The sequence below is a fragment of the Pseudophryne corroboree genome, chromosome 4 (assembly GCF_028390025.1).
Source record: "Pseudophryne corroboree isolate aPseCor3 chromosome 4, aPseCor3.hap2, whole genome shotgun sequence".
Classification (NCBI taxonomy): Eukaryota; Metazoa; Chordata; class Amphibia; order Anura; family Myobatrachidae; genus Pseudophryne; species Pseudophryne corroboree.
Window position 1 is genome coordinate 606,374,825 of NC_086447.1, and position 14,915 is coordinate 606,389,739.

The 14,915-nt window shown below is 47.2% G+C and overlaps 1 protein-coding gene across 2 annotated transcripts in view; it reads left to right on the forward strand.

The window, feature by feature from the left end:
* The first annotated feature begins 409 nt into the window (after nucleotides 1-409).
* Nucleotides 410-14,915, forward strand: part of CCR6 (C-C motif chemokine receptor 6) — a 163,989-nt gene continuing 149,483 nt past the window's right edge. For both annotated transcript variants that reach the window (XM_063917594.1, XM_063917595.1), the window contains exon 1: nucleotides 410-684. The gene's annotated coding sequence lies outside the window, so the exon portion shown is untranslated. The remainder of the gene's footprint in view (nucleotides 685-14,915) is intronic.

The window sequence follows — 14,915 nt, forward strand, 5'->3', positions numbered from 1 at the left end:
GGACATACTGTCACGATGCTATGCCCAATTCAAGATGGGAGATGTTGAATTGGTAAAACTGAAGGACACTTTAAATGGATTGCTACTGATGCCCAGAGTAAAACCATGGGGAAGCATACTGTAACAGCACAACAACTGGTGACTGAACTTCAAACTGAGGCATCTACTGGACACGACCTTCAATGTGAAGAAGGGTGAAGACAGAATATGGTCATTCACTCATCAATAAAAAGGTACTGTATTATTGTGCTGTGGTGGGTACTGCAATGTGCTTACTGCTTAAACATTATTTGACAGTATTGTACAGTACAGTGAGTGTTGCTTACAGTACTGTACAGTATTAAAGTGTCTCTCTCTCCCCCTCTCCTGCTCCTGTATGGGACTTTGTAGTGATAACAGCGGGGGGGGGGGGGGGGGTTACTTTCAAAGCTCGTTACTGTTACATTCTACAGTACACTGTACATTGTAACAGTACATTGTACACTGTAGGCTGTATCTTAAACGTCAGATTTTGAGAAACACTTTGTTAAGCAGTGTTGTGCCATGTTGTGAACATACGAATACTAGCACTGTAGTAATAATATTTCTATTATCTTATTCCCACCATGCACTGAACTACTGTACATTGAGCAAAATGCAGTTTGTTGGGTCTGAGAAGAAGGAGGAAGAACTGCGTTGAAGAAGGTAGGCTTGTGATACTTACTGTGTACAGGACAACTGTCCTTCTCCCTGACATTGTCTCTCCCCATGAAACTGTATCTCTCTCCCCTGAAACTGTATCTCTCTCCCACCCTCTCTCTCTCTCTCTTTCCCCTGAAACTGTATCTCTCTCCCACCCTCTCTCTCTCTCCCCCATGTTACTCTCTCTCTCCCCTGCTCATTTTTCTCCATGACACCATCTCTCTCGCTCCTGCCTCTTTTATTACATGAAACTCTCTCTCTCCCTGCCCCTTCTCAATCTCTCCCTCTCTTTCTTGTTCCTCTCTCTCTCCTGCTCCTGTATGTGACATGTTGTGAACATACAGTGCAGTACTGTACAAATAATAATTATTTTATCGTCTTCCCACCATGCACTGAACTAGTGTACATTGAGCAAAATTCATGAGAGAGGAATAAATTGGCAACACACACCGCCAAATACATTGGCAATGCACACCGCCAGAATGAGTATTTCTCTGACGTCCTAGTGGATGCTGGGGACTCCGTAAGGACCATGGGGAGTAGACGGCTCTGCAGGAGACTGGGCACATCTAAGAAAGATTTAGGACTATCTGGTGTGCACTGGCTCCTCCCCCCATGACCCTCCTCCAAGCCTCAGTTAGATTTCTGTGCCCGGCTGAGCTGGATGCACACTAGGGGCTCTCCTGAGCTCCTAGAAGAAAGTATAGTTTAGTAGAGATGAGCGGGTTCGGTTCCTCGGAATCCGAACCCGCCCGAACTTCAGGTTTTTTTACACGGGTCCGAGCGACTCGGATCTTCCCGCCTTGCTCGGTTAACCCGAGCGCGCCCGAACGTCATCATCACGCTGTCGGATTCTCGCGAGGCTCGGATTCTATATAAGGAGCCGCGCGTCGCCGCCATTTTCACACGTGCATTGAGATTCATAGGGAGAGGACGTGGCTGGCGTCCTCTCCGTTTATAGAGATTCGAGAAGAGAGTGAGACAGAGAGAGACACAGTAGTAATTTTGGGGAGCATTAGGAGGAGTACTACTACTACTAGTACTTGCTGAAGTGATAGAGATAGTGTGACTGTATTATCTGACTTGTGGGGGAGACACTGACAGTGGGGAGCAGTTAGAGTCTGAGAGCAGGACTCAGGACTCAGGAGTACATATAACGTACAGTGCACACTTTTGCTGCCAGAGTGCCAGCCACACTGCCATTGTTTGTGACCACACTGACCACCAGTATAATATATATTGTGATTGTCTGCTTAGGACTCAGGAGTACTACTTGCAAGTTGCTGATAGTGTGACCAGTGACCTGACCACCAGTTTAATAATCGCCACCAGTTGAGTTTAATATATATATATATATATAATTGTATATAATATATATATAATATTGTATACCACCTAGCACCTACCCGTGTTTTTTTTTTTTTCTTTCTTCTTTATACATACTACTATAGTAGCTTACTGTAGCAGTCTGCGGTGCTGCTGAGCTGACAGTGTCCAGCAGGTCCGTCATCAGTCATTACATAATAAATATATATACCTGTCCGGCTGCAGTACTAGTGATATATATATACATATATATTGATTTCATCTCATTATCATCCAGTCTATATTATCAGCAGACACAGTACGTTAGTCCACGGCTGTAGCTACCTCTGTGTCGGCACTCGGCAGTCCATCCATAATTGTATACCACCTACCCGTGGTTGTTTTTTTTTTCTTTCTTCTTTATACATACTACTATAGTAGCTTACTGTAGCAGTCTGCGGTGCTGCTGAGCTGACAGTGTCCAGCAGGTCCGTCATCAGTCATTACATAATAAATATATATACCTGTCCGGCTGCAGTACTAGTGATATTATATATACATATATATTGATTTCATCTCATTATCATCCAGTCTATATTAGCAGCAGACACAGTACGGTAGTCCACGGCTGTAGCTACCTCTGTGTCGGCACTCGGCAGTCCATCCATAAGTATACTAGTATCCATCCATCTCCATTGTTTACCTGAGGTGCCTTTTAGTTGTGCCTATTAAAATATGGAGAACAAAAATGTTGAGGTTCCAAAATTAGGGAAAGATCAAGATCCACTTCCACCTCGTGCTGAAGCTGCTGCCACTAGTCATGGCCGAGACGATGAAATGCCAGCAACGTCGTCTGCCAAGGCCGATGCCCAATGTCATAGTACAGAGCATGTAAAATCCAAAACACCAAATATCAGTAAAAAAAGGACTCCAAAACCTAAAATAAAATTGTCGGAGGAGAAGCGTAAACTTGCCAATATGCCATTTACCACACGGAGTGGCAAGGAACGGCTGAGGCCCTGGCCTATGTTCATGGCTAGTGGTTCAGCTTCACATGAGGATGGAAGCACTCAGCCTCTCGCTAGAAAAATGAAAAGACTCAAGCTGGCAAAAGCACCGCAAAGAACTGTGCGTTCTTCGAAATCCCAAATCCACAAGGAGAGTCCAATTGTGTCGGTTGCGATGCCTGACCTTCCCAACACTGGACGTGAAGAGCATGCGCCTTCCACCATTTGCACGCCCCCTGCAAGTGCTGGAAGGAGCACCCGCAGTCCAGTTCCTGATAGTCAGATTGAAGATGTCAGTGTTGAAGTACACCAGGATGAGGAGGATATGGGTGTTGCTGGCGCTGGGGAGGAAATTGACCAGGAGGATTCTGATGGTGAGGTGGTTTGTTTAAGTCAGGCACCCGGGGAGACACCTGTTGTCCGTGGGAGGAATATGACCATTGACATGCCTGGTGAAAATACCAAAAAAATCAGCTCTTCGGTGTGGAAGTATTTCAACAGAAATGCAGACAACAGGTGTCAAGCCGTGTGTTGCCTTTGTCAAGCTGTAATAAGTAGGGGTAAGGACGTTAACCACCTCAGAACATCCTCCCTTATACGTCACCTGCAGCGCATTCATAATAAGTCAGTGACAAGTTCAAAAACTTTGGGTGACAGCGGAAGCAGTCCACTGACCAGTAAATCCCTTCCTCTTGTAACCAAGCTCACGCAAACCACCCCACCAACTCCCTCAGTGTCAATTTCCTCCTTACCCAGGAATGCCTATAGTCCTGCAGGCCATGTCACTGGCAATTCTGACGAGTCCTCTCCTGCCTGGGATTCCTCCGATGCATCCTTGAGTGTAATGCCTACTGCTGCTGGCGCTGCTGTTGTTGCTGCTGGGAGTCGATCGTCATCCCAGAGGGGAAGTCGTAAGCCCACTTGTACTACTTCCAGTAAGCAATTGACTGTCCAACAGTCCTTTGCGAGGAAGATGAAATATCACAGCAGTCATCCTGCTGCAAAGCGGATAACTGAGGCCTTGACAACTATGTTGGTGTTAGACGTGCATCCGGTATCCGCCGTTAGTTCACAGGGAACTAGACAATTTCTTGAGGTAGTGTGCCCCCGTTACCAAATACCATCTAGGTTCCACTTCTCTAGGCAGGCGATACCGAGAATGTACACGGACGTCAGAAAAAGACTCACCAGTGTCCTAAAAAATGCAGTTGTACCCAATGTCCACTTAACCACGGACATGTGGACAAGTGGAGCAGGGCAGGGTCAGGACTATATGACTGTGACAGCCCACTGGGTAGATGTATGGACTCCCGCCGCAAGAACAGCAGCGGCGGCACCAGTAGCAGCATCTCGCAAACGCCAACTCTTTCCTAGGCAGGCTACGCTTTGTATCACCGCTTTCCAGAATACGCACACAGCTGAAAACCTCTTACGGCAACTGAGGAAGATCATCGCGGAATGGCTTACCCCAATTGGACTCTCCTGTGGATTTGTGGCATCGGACAACGCCAGCAATATTGTGTGTGCATTAAATATGGGCAAATTCCAGCACGTCCCATGTTTTGCACATACCTTGAATTTGGTGGTGCAGAATTTTTTCAAAAACGACAGGGGTGTGCAAGAGATGCTGTCGGTGGCCAGAAGAATTGCGGGACACTTTCGGCGTACAGGCACCACGTACAGAAGACTGGAGCACCACCAAAAACAACTGAACCTGCCCTGCCATCATCTGAAGCAAGAGGTGGTAACGAGGTGGAATTCAACCCTCTATATGCTTCAGAGGTTGGAGGAGCAGCAAAAGGCCATTCAAGCCTATACAATTCAGCACGATATAGGAGGTGGAATGCACCTGTCTCAAGCGCAGTGGAGAATGATTTCAACATTGTGCAAGGTTCTGATGCCCTTTGAACTTGCCACACGTGAAGTCAGTTCAGACACTGCCAGCCTGAGTCAGGTCATTCCCCTCATCAGGCTTTTGCAGAAGAAGCTGGAGACATTGAAGGAGGAGCTAACACAGAGCGATTCCGCTAGGCATGTGGGACTTGTGGATGGAGCCCTTAATTCGCTTAACAAGGATTCACGGGTGGTCAATCTGTTGAAATCAGAGCACTACATTTTGGCCACCATGCTCGATCCTAGATTTAAAGCCTACCTTGGATCTCTCTTTCCGGCAGACACAAGTCTGCTGGGGTTCAAAGACCTGCTGGTGACAAAATTGTCAAGTCAAGCGGAACGCGACCTGTCAACATCTCCTCCTTCACATTCTCCCGCAACTGGGGGTGCGAGGAAAAGGCTCAGAATTCCGAGCCCACCCGCTGGCGGTGATGCAGGGCAGTCTGGAGCGACTGCTGATGCTGACATCTGGTCCGGACTGAAGGACCTGACAACGATTACGGACATGTCGTCTACTGTCACTGCATATGATTCTCTCACCATTGAAAGAATGGTGGAGGATTATATGAGTGACCGCATCCAAGTAGGCACGTCACACAGTCCGTACTTATACTGGCAGGAAAAAGAGGCAATTTGGAGGCCCTTGCACAAACTGGCTTTATTCTACCTAAGTTGCCCTCCCACAAGTGTGTACTCCGAAAGAGTGTTTAGTGCCGCCGCTCACCTTGTCAGCAATCGGCGTACGAGGTTACATCCAGAAAATGTGGAGAAGATGATGTTCATTAAAATGAATTATAATCAATTCCTCCGTGGAGACATTGACCAGCAGCAATTGCCTCCACAAAGTACACAGGGAGCTGAGATGGTGGATTCCAGTGGGGACGAATTGATAATCTGTGAGGAGGGGGATGTACACGGTGATATATCGGAGGATGATGATGAGGTGGACATCTTGCCTCTGTAGAGCCAGTTTGTGCAAGGAGAGATTAATTGCTTCTTTTTTGGTGGGGGTCCAAACCAACCCGTCATTTCAGTCACAGTCGTGTGGCAGACCCTGTCACTGAAATGATGGGTTGGTTAAAGTGTGCATGTCCTGTTTATACAACATAAGGGTGGGTGGGAGGGCCCAAGGACAATTCCATCTTGCACCTCTTTTTTCTTTAATTTTTCTTTGCGTCATGTGCTGTTTGGGGAGTATTTTTTGGAAGGGCCATCCTGCGTGACACTGCAGTGCCACTCCTAGATGGGCCCGGTGTTTGTGTCGGCCACTAGGGTCGCTTATCTTACTCACACAGCTACCTCATTGCGCCTCTTTTTTTCTTTGCGTCATGTGCTGTTTGGGGAGGGTTTTTTGGAAGGGACATCCTGCGTGACACTGCAGTGCCACTCCTAGATGGGCCAGGTGTTTGTGTCGGCCACTAGGGTCGCTTAGCTTAGTCATCCAGCGACCTCGGTGCAAATTTTAGGACTAAAAATAATATTGTGAGGTGTGAGGTATTCAGAATAGACTGAAAATGAGTGGAAATTATGGTTTTTGAGGTTAATAATACTTTGGGATCAAAATGACCCCCAAATTCTATGATTTAAGCTGTTTTTTAGTGTTTTTTGAAAAAAACACCCGAATCCAAAACACACCCGAATCCGACAAAAAAATTTGGTGAGGTTTTGCCAAAACGCGGTCGAACCCAAAACACGGCCGCGGAACCGAACCCAAAACCAAAACACAAAACCCGAAAAATTTCAAGTGCACATCTCTATAGTTTAGGTTTTTTATTTTCAGTGAGACCTGCTGGCAACAGGCTCACTGCAACGAGGGACTAAGGGGAGAAGAAGCGAACCTACCTAAGTGGTGGTAGCTTGGGCTTCTTAGGCTACTGGACACCATTAGCTCCAGAGGGATCGAACACAGGACCCGACCTCGTCGTCCGTTCCCGGAGCCGCGCCGCCGTCCCCCTTACAGAGCCAGAAACAAGAAGGTGGTCCGGAAAATCGGCGGCTGAAGACTTCTGTCTTCTCCAAGGTAGCGCACAGCACTGCAGCTGTGCGCCATTGCTCCTCATGCACACCACACACTGCGGTCACTGATGGGTGCAGGGCGCTGGGGGGCGCCCTGAGCAGCAATAATAACACCTTGGCTGGCAAAACTAACACCATATATAGCCCCAGAGGCTATATAGGTGTATATTAACCCCTGCCAGAAACGATAAAATAGCGGGAGAAAGCTCGCCGAAAAAGGGGCGGAGCTAACTCCCTCAGCACACTGGCGCCATTATTCCCTCACAGCTTCGCTGGAAGGAAGCTCCCTGGCTCTCCCCTGCAGTCCTGCACTACAGAAAGGGTAAAAAAGAGAGGGGGGGCACAATTTAGGCGCAGTATATATATATATTATAGGCAGCTATAGGGGAAAACACTCTGTATAGTGATATCCCTGTGTTATATAGCGCCCTGGTGTGTGCTGGCATACTCTCCCTCTGTCTCCCCAAAGGGCTTTGTGGGGTCCTGTCCTCTGTAAGAGCATTCCCTGTGTGTCTGCTGTGTGTCGGTACTGCTGTGTCGACATGTATGATGAGGATAATGATGTGGAGGCGAAGCAAATGCCTGTGAATGTGATGTCACCCCCTGCGGGGTCGACACCAGTGTGGATGGACTTATGGAAGGAATTACGTGACAGTGTCAGCTCCTTACATAAAAGGTTTGACGACATAGGACAGCCGGCTACTCAGCTTGTGCCTGTCCAAGCATCTCAAATGTCATCAGGGGCTATAAAACGCCCGCTACCTCAGATGACAGATACAGATGTCGACACGGATACCGACTCCAGTGTCGACGATGATGAGACGAGTGTACCCTCCAATAGATCCACCCGTTATATGATTGAGGCTATGAAAAATGTTTTACACATTTCTGATGATACCCCAGGTACCACAAAAAAGGGTATTATGTTTGGTGAGAAAAAACTACCAGTAGTTTTTCCTGCATCTGACGAATTAAATGAGGTGTGTGAGGAAGCGTGGACTTCCCCAGATAAGAAATTGATCATTTCTAAACGGTTAATGGCTGCGTACCCTTTCCCGCCAGAGGATAGGTCACGCTGGGAAACACCCCCTAGGGTAGATAAAGCATTGACACGCTTATCAAAGAAGGTGGCACTACCGTCTCCGGATACGGCCGCCCTAAAAGAACCTGCTGATAGAAAGCTGGAAAGTACCCTAAAAGCTATATACACACACACTGGCATTATATTGAGACCCGCTATTGCATCAGCTTGGATGTGCAGTGCTGCTGCTGCGTGGTCAGACTCCCTGTCGGAAAACATTGATACCATGGATAGGGACAATATTTTGCTAACGATTGACCATATAAAAGACGCGGTCTTATACATGCGTGATGCACAGAGGGATATTTGCCGGCTGGCATAAAAAATAAGCGCTATGTCCATTGCCGCCAGACTAGGCAATGGTCAGGTGATGCCGACTCCAAGCGGCACATGGAAGTTTTACCGTATAAAGGGGCGGAACTTTTTGGGGAAGGTCTTTCAGACCTCGTTTCCACAGCTACTGCTGGGAAATCGACTTTTTTGCCACAGGCTACCCCACAGCAAAAGAAGGCACCGTATTATCAGGTACAGTCCTTTCGGCCCCAGAAAAATAAGCGGGCTAGAGGCTCATCCTTTCTGCCGAGGGGCAGAGGAAGGGGGGAAAAGCTGCAGCACACAGCTAGTTCCCAGGAGCAGAAGTCCTCCCCTGCGTCCGGTAAGTCCACAGCATGACGCTGGGGCTGCTCAGGCGGAATCGGGAACGGTGGGGGCACGTCTCAGGTTTTTCAGCACACAGTGGGCTCTCTCACAAGTGGATCCCTGGGTCCTTCAAGTAGTATCTCAGGGATACAGGCTGGAATTCGAGACGTCTCCCCCCTGCCGTTTCCTAAAATCTGCCTTGCCGGCAACTCCCTCTGCCAGGGAGGCAGTGTTGGTGGCTATTCAAAAACTGTATTCACAGAAAGTGATCGTCAAGGTACCCCTCCTTCAGCAAGGAAAGGGTTACTACTCCACAATGTTTGTGGTACCGAAACCGGACGGTTCGGTGAGACCCATCTTAAATTTAAAACCTTGAACACTTATATCAAAAGGTTCAAGTTCAAGATGGAATCGCTCAGGGCGGTTATTGCGAGCCTGGAGGAGGGGGATTACATGGTATCCCTGGACATCAAGGATGCGTACCTGCATGTCCCCATTTACCCTCCGCACCAGGAGTACCTTAGATTTGTGGTACAGGACTGTCACTATCAGTTCCAGACGCTGCCGTTCGGGTTATCCACGGCACCGAGGGTCTTTACCAAGGTAATGGCCGAAATGATGATACTCCTTCGCAAGAAGGGAGTTTTAATTATCCCGTACTTGGACGATCTCCTGATAAAGGCGAGGTCCAAAGAACAGTTGATAGTGGGGGTGGCACTTTCTCAGGAAGTGCTACAACAGTACGGGTGGATTCTAAACATTCCAAAGTCACAGCTGGTCCCGACGACACGTCTTCTGTTCCTGGGAATGATTCTGGACACAGACCAGAAAAAAGTGTTTCTTCCACTGGAAAAAGCCGAGGAATTGTCATCTCTGGTCAGAGACATTCTAAAACCAGGAAAAGTGTCGGTACATCAATGCACACGAGTCCTGGGAAAAATGGTAGCTTCGTACGAAGCAATTCCATTCGGAAGGTTCCACGCAAGGACGTTCCAGTGGGACCTGTTGGACAAATGGTCCGGGTCCCATCTCCAGATGCAACAGCGGATAACCCTATCGACCAGAACCAGGGTGTCGCTGCTGTGGTGGCTGCAGAGGGCTCATCTACTAGAGGGCCGCAGATTCGGAATACAGGACTGGGTCCTGGTGACCACGGATGCCAGCCTTCGGGGCTGGGGGGCAGTCACAAAGGGAAGAAATTTCCAAGGACTGTGGTCAAATCAGGAGATTTCTCTTCACATAAATATCCTGGAGCTAAGGGCCATTTACAATGCCCTAAGCCAGGCAAGACCCCTGCTTCAAAACCAGCCGGTACTGATCCAGTCAGACAACATCACGGCGGTCGCCCATGTAAACAGACAGGGCGGCACGAGAAGCAGGATGGCGATGGCAGAAGCCACAAGGATTCTCAGATGGGCAGAGAATCATGTGTTAGCACTGACGGCAGTGTTCATTCCGGGAGTGGACAACTGGGAAGCAGACTTCCTCAGCAGGCACGACCTCCACCCGGGAGAATGGGGACTTCATCCAGAAGTCTTCCAAATGCTGGTCAACCGGTGGGAAAAACCACAGGTAGACATGATGGCGTCCCGCCTCAACAAGAAGTTGAAAAGATATTGCGCCCGGTCAAGAGACCCTCAGGCGATAGCGGTGGACGCTCTAGTGACACCATGGGTGTACCAGTCGGTTTATGTGTTTCCTCCTCTACCTCTCATACCCAAGGTACTGAGAATAATAAGAAGGCGAGGAGTGAAAACCATACTCGTGGTTCCGGATTGGCCAAGAAGAGCTTGGTACCCGGAACTTCAAGAGATGCTTACAGAGGACCCTTGGCCTCTGCCGCTCAGACAAGACCTGCTGCAGCAGGGACCCTGTCTGTTCCAAGACTTACCGCGGCTGCGTTTGACGGCATGGCGGTTGAACACCGGATCCTGAAGGAAAAAGGTATTCCGGAGGAAGTCATCCCTACCCTGATCAAAGCCAGGAAGGATGTCACCGCAAGACATTATCACCGCATTTGGCGAAAATATGTTGCTTGGTGTGAGGCCTAGAAGGCCCCGACGGAGGAATTTCAACTGGGTCGATTCCTGCACTTCCTGCAAGCAGGGGTGACGTTGGGCCTCAAATTGGGGTCCATAAAGGTCCAGATTTCGGCTCTGTCGATTTTCTTCCAAAAAGAACTGGCTTCACTGCCCGAAGTTCAGACTTTTGTCAAAGGAGTACTGCATATTCAGCCTCCTTTTGTGCCCCCAGTGGCACCTTGGGATCTCAATGTGGTTTTGGCATTCCTGAAATCACATTGGTTCGAACCACTTAAGACTGTGGATTTAAAATATCTCACGTGGAAAGTGGTCATGCTGTTGGCCTTGGCGTCGGCCAGGCGGGTATCAGAATTGGCGGCTTTGTCTTGTAAAAGCCCTTATCTGATTTTCCATATGGATAGGGCAGAATTGAGGACTCGTCCTCAGTTTCTCCCAAAGGTGGTCTCAGCTTTTCACTTGAACCAACCTATTGTGGTGCCTGCGGCTACTAGGGACTTGGAGGATTCCAAGTTGCTGGACATAGTCAGGGCCCTAAAAATTTATATTTCCAGGACGGCTGGAGTCAGAAAGACTGACTCGCTGTTTATCCTGTATGCACCCACCAAGCTGGGTGCTCCTGCTTCTAAGCAGTCTATTGCGCGCTGGATTTGTAGCACTATTCAGCTGGCGCATTCTGCGGTAGGCTTACCGCAGCCTAAATCTGTAAAAGCCCATTCCACACGGAAGGTGGGCTCATCTTGGGCGGCTGCCCGAGGGGTCTCGGCTTTACAACTTTGCCGAGCAGCTACTTGATCGGGGGCAAACACGTTTGCAAAATTCTACAAATTTGATACCCTGGCTGAGGAGGACCTGGAATTCTCTCATTCGGTGCCTCAGTCATCCGCACTCTCCCGCCCGTTTGGGAGCTTTGGTATAATCCCCATGGTCCTTACGGAGTCCCCAGCATCCACTAGGACGTCAGAGAAAATAAGATTTTACTCACCGGTAAATCTATTTCTCGTAGTCCGTAGTGGATGCTGGGCGCCCATCCCAAGTGCGGATTGTCTGCAATACCTGTACATAGTTATTGTTACAAAAAGCGGGTTTTGTTGTGAGCCATCTCTTCAGAGGCTCCATTTTGTTATCATACTGTTAACCGGGGTTCCTATCACGTGTTATATGGTGTGATTGGTGTGGCTGGTATGAGTCTTACCCGGGATTCAAAAATCCTTCCTTATTGTGTCAGCTCTTCCGGGCACAGTTCCTAACTGAGGCTTGGAGGAGGGTCATGGGGGGAGGAGCCAGTGCACACCAGATAGTCCTAAATCTTTCTTAGATGTGCCCAGTCTCCTGCGGTGCCGTCTATTCCCCATGGTCCTTACGGAGTCCCCAGCATCCACTACGGACTACGAGAAATAGATTTACCGGTGAGTAAAATCTTATTTATTCTAATCTATTCACTAATTATTGTACAATATGCATTTATTATACTGTAGTTGACTTTGTATTGATTGAATTACTGTATTGTACAGTAAGCTAATAATAATAATAATAATAATTATTATTATTATTATTATTTTTTTTTACTGTACTGTAGGTCACCAGACATGATTCCTACTGAATTGGTCTGGGCACAGTTGAAGAGGTTCATCAGGTGTGATGTGAAACCAACAAAAAACAAGAACTTTTAGCTGGTATAAAGAAGTTTTGGGAAGAAGTACTGACACCTGCCCAGTGTAATAATTACATAAACCATCTAGACAGAGTCTTGCCTGTCGTCATTGAACAAAATGGTCATGCCACTGCTACAGTACTGTATGTAGCTTCTCCAGTGCTATATACTGTACCTGTAAAACTGAGCCCCTCACAGCAGTTAATTAAGGGCCCCATACACTAGAACGATAATGTCCGATTTCGACCTTTCGGGGCGATAAATCAGATGAAAAGTGGCAAATTGGATGTGTTTTACACCCAATCCGATCAGATGCGCGGTCCCATGAGCATCGGATTGGAGCCCCATGGTCGTTAGTGCTGCACTCGTGATATGTCGGATCCCGCAGGCATGGCTGGGATCGCATATGATACATTGTATGCAAAAGGACTGCATACAATCTATCGTATGCAATCCTGCTGCCCGGGAAGCTGCCGGGCGGTTCAAGGTAAATTGCATCCGACTTTAGCCTCTGACATGTCGCTGTAGTGTATGGGGCCCTTAACTGTATACTGTACAGTCTCAATGTCCCCTTCACTGTTCACCTCACAGCACCTCTCCCTTATCTCAATATCTACTGTGCCTCACAGCACTACACAGGAGAAAATGTACAGCAAAACATCCATTGTATACCCCACCATGACCAAGTACTGTACTTTGCTGTATATCCATGATTGAAACTTGTACATTACTGTACTGTAAGGTATGATTAATTTGATTAAAACAATGTACAATATTTTAAGGCAATTATTTTTCATGTACAACAAAAACATTAAAAAAACAAAATTATAAAGAACGTAAAATGTAGTCGAATAAACGGTTTGCCACCAACAATATGTTTCCTATTCTTCGGAATTGCTCTGTGAAAATAAAAAACAATGTACTGTATTAGAACAGTAAGACAGGTTGAGCACTGTACAGTATACTGTACAGCACTTTATCAAAGTTTTTGAACAGTATGCATGTAAAACAACATTATTATTATTATTACTGTACTTCTACCTCAGTTGTCCGGCCCATGGCCCAATGGACCTGCCCTCCAAGTTGTCTGGGACCTATTTTATGTGAAAAAAGATAAATTAATGTACAGTAAATACTGTAAGTTGTACAGTACATTACTGTACACTACTGTATGTACTGAACTGTGTACTCTAATGTTGGGTAAATACTAATAACAATGGATGGAACATCCAGCTGATACAGTAGGTACTGTAAATGCACACACAGTTACAGTACTGTACTAATTATCAGACCAATTAGTCCTGCATGATGTCACAACTGGGCATACATTTGCATGTGTCCACCCAGTTGTGATGTCAGTCACTGGAGAGCACTGCTGGAGAGTCACTGGAGAGCACCAGGCCTGGGAGGGGGGCACAAAAGGGATGCTTATACTATACCATCATTATGTTGCACAGCAGAGACATGGGGAGGCTCAGCCACAGGGGCAGGGAAAGGCTGAAAGACAAGGGGAAGCTGAGCCACAGAGGGAGGTGTAGGATAAGAGGCACAGGGTGGGGAATAAGGTTTAGAAACAGTGGTGAAATGAGCCATAACTTAACAAAAATGTCTTACCGGGAGGAGGCGGGGCAGCAAATGCCAGCGGCGGAGGGACTGCAAAAAACAAAAGCATGATAGTAAAGCATAATACAGTATACAGTACAGTAAAATACAGTACTTCCTAATTACACATACGAGAGGGCTAAAAAACACAGTATTGTACAATACTAGGCATCTCAATGGTGACAATCCTGATAGGAGTTACAGTAAGTACAGTATACAGTACTAACCCTACGCCCTACCTTTTAACCAACCTTTTCCCCGGCCTAACCCTAAAAACCCCTCCACAGCTTATCCCTAACTCTCCCCACCATAGACTAACCTTAACCTCCACCAGTGATGCCTAAACTTAACCATCCCTGGTGGTGACCAACCCAAAGCCCTCTTCCCTGCAGCCTATCCCTAAACTCCCTCTTCCCCTTACACTGTGATAACAAACCCTCACCAGGTACAGTAGCATCTTCTGTAAATGTAACCCTCCCTGCAGCCTAAACCCTAACCTGCTGATTGCACCTGTCTCCTTTAAGTTAGTCTCACCCAAAATGACTACTGTTTCCTTTGGCTTCCTTCACAAGTGTCACAATGGCTCACCCAGACCTAGAAATGGTCCTACTGTATTCTTACAGGACAGTAAAATACTGTATGTACAGTACTGCCAGAATCTATGTTTTGACAGAGGTGTCCATATAATGTAGACCTTTCCTATACTTTTTTTTTTTTTTTTGAAATAACGTTTTATTGATTATATAAGCATATATACAGACAGATACATCGTTGTAGCCAATAGAAGGCAAATTAGATAATAGTGGGGCATTATAATCAGACGGGGGAGGCGATCAATAGACATTTCAATCCGTAGTTATCACACATGCCTCCGTATAGACAAGTTACCCAAATTGTCACAACTATCTATTAAAGTAGAAAAAAGGGGGAGAGGGGGAAACAGGGTGCATAATGAAAAGATTACAGGGTAGAGGAGAGAAAACAGTGGGAGGAGGGGA